This window comes from Equus asinus, chromosome 14 (assembly GCF_041296235.1).
Source record: "Equus asinus isolate D_3611 breed Donkey chromosome 14, EquAss-T2T_v2, whole genome shotgun sequence".
Taxonomy (NCBI): Eukaryota; Metazoa; Chordata; class Mammalia; order Perissodactyla; family Equidae; genus Equus; species Equus asinus.
The window spans coordinates 13,794,114-13,796,534 of NC_091803.1; positions in this window are offsets into that span (position 1 = coordinate 13,794,114).

The following is a 2,421-nucleotide window of genomic DNA, read 5'->3' on the forward strand; positions in this document are numbered from 1 at the left end:
ATTTTGTGTGACACACGCATTTTAGTGTCTGTTTTTGTGTTTTGGCCTTTTGCTCCTAATTGGCTCTTTTGGTCATGTATTCACCTGTGTGTGACAGTTCCATGGGGCAGGGGCCAACACTTGCCTTCCCCACCATTCACATTTGTTCTCATGGAAGCTGATGGAAGAGCAGTTTGGAGACAGCGTCAAACAGCATGAAAAGGAAACCTATGAAATGTGTGTAAGTTGGAGGGCTGGCATTCAGTGTCCCGTGCTGTGCCAGGCGATGTTCTCAGAGCTACACATATACTCTCATTGTCTACGAGCACCTGTGACATGGGTAGTGGTCTGTCTTTGTTTTACAGATGAGGGTACATTGATATGCTCAAGTTCACAAGGCTTGCAACTGGCAAAACTCTTGTATACCCTTGTGCCTGAGATCTCTGGAAATGGTGGAACTAGTGAGAGAGAAGCAGCCAGGGATTCTCTTCCGACACTTCAGCAGCTTATATACTTGGAATACCTGTTTTCTTTGAGAGAGTAAAGCAGCTTCAATCCCCTCCTTCTTCCCAGCCATGATAACGTCCTTCCTGCCTCGAGACCCTCGAGCACAGACAGCGGGGACCAGAGAAGCCTACGGCACATCAGGAATGGGTTTTCTCACACTAAAGATGTCCCATTTAAGAACTGGGCCTATAAGAACATAACTCAGGCCTGTTCTCCAGAAGGTAATTCACTGGAAATTAACCAAATTATCTGCAAAACTTAGTGGACTAACCTGATTTGTCTGAAGAAACATTTAAAACTGTTCTCAAGTATAAGAGTTATTTATGTGCTATGTGAAATCCAGCAAAAGATATTAAAGTGCAAAGATGAGCAGGCTGGCGGAGCCTCATTTTGCACATCAAAGGGCCACCTGTGATGTGAGCCTTTGTCCTCTCACAATCTAGCTAGCATTGTCCTCCTGCCATCCAGAATGCTAACCTTGGGTATGTTATCAGTCTTCACCGGACCCCTTTTCCTGTACAGGATTTGTAATAACTATTCTGATAGGTGAGAGTTCTTTTGTGGTTTTGTGGGGTTTTTTTTTTGCTTGAGGAAGATTGTCCCTGAGCTAACAACTGTGCCAGTCTTCCTCTATTTTTTGGTATGTGGGCTGTCACCACAGCGTGGCTTAATGAGCAGTGTGTAGGTCTGTACCTGGGATCTGAACCCACAAACCCCAGGCTGCCAAAGTGGAGCACACGAACTTAACCACTATGCCACTGGGCCGGCCCAAGAAGTGAAGTATCTTGATAGAGGAGATACAGTTAGCAGAGGTTTGAAGCATGGAAACAAAATCGATTATGAATTTCTGATATGGGTGTGCTTTCTTATTACACTCTCCTCTGCCTCTGCTTAGCAGGGTGTCAGAAACCCACCGGACCTAAGTGTGAAGGATGTACTTAGCAAGTCCCTGTTGAAGATCACACTAGCTACTGTTTACTGAACAAACACGGCAGCTTCCTATGTCATGTACAGTGCTCACTGCTTTCACACACATTCTGTACCCAGAAGAATCTGAAGTAGGAGTTAGTTACATCCCTATTTTATACAGAAGTAAACAGACTCAGGGCCTTCAAGCAATTAAGTGTGGAGCGCCAATTCTCACTGAAGCTCTGTCTGCCTCCAACGCCCAGGCTGCCTGCCCATTTACCTAAGATTCATGTAGATCTTTCTAGGCTTTTCGTAGAATTTTTCTTTTATTTTTTTCCATAATTGAGATATTATTGGTTGTTTTGAGGATCAATACACAATCATTTCAATCAGTACACAATTCTTGACATACATACCAAAAATCTAAAAATTCATGTAGTTATGATCCTTTTCTAAATGGTTGTTCCAGTGACTTTCCAGCTTAAAATGTGGAGGCAAATTTCCCTTAACAGGATAGCAAGTACCAATATCTTCAAATGTTGACACCTGTTTCATCGTAAGTCTCACTAATTCACAATTTAGTATCAAATACAATACATACTCAAAATTTCAATCTTTCACAGCACATTAACAAAGCTACTAGGAAAACTGGATTCCACAGCCAAAGATGTCACAGAGGACACAAAATCCTGACAGGGAGAGCCAAGATCAAGGAGCGGTGTTCTTTAGGAAACAATTCTACCAGAAACAACATAAGAGTGGAAGTAATTTAAAATGTTCAAGATATGTTAATGCACGACTGACTCCAAATTGCCATTTAGTATGCTTTGTATTTTAGCATATAAAAACTACCCGCATCTACGGAATGTTGAGCCGAAGCCCAAGACAATCAAAGCTTCCCATATTCAACATCCCAGTGTTTCCTGGTTGTGCCAAAAAATAAACAGCCAGCAAATGATTGCACCTCTTAATAAAAAGCATTTGCACTTAAAAAATGGGATGAAGCGGGATTCCTTCTTTCTTAAA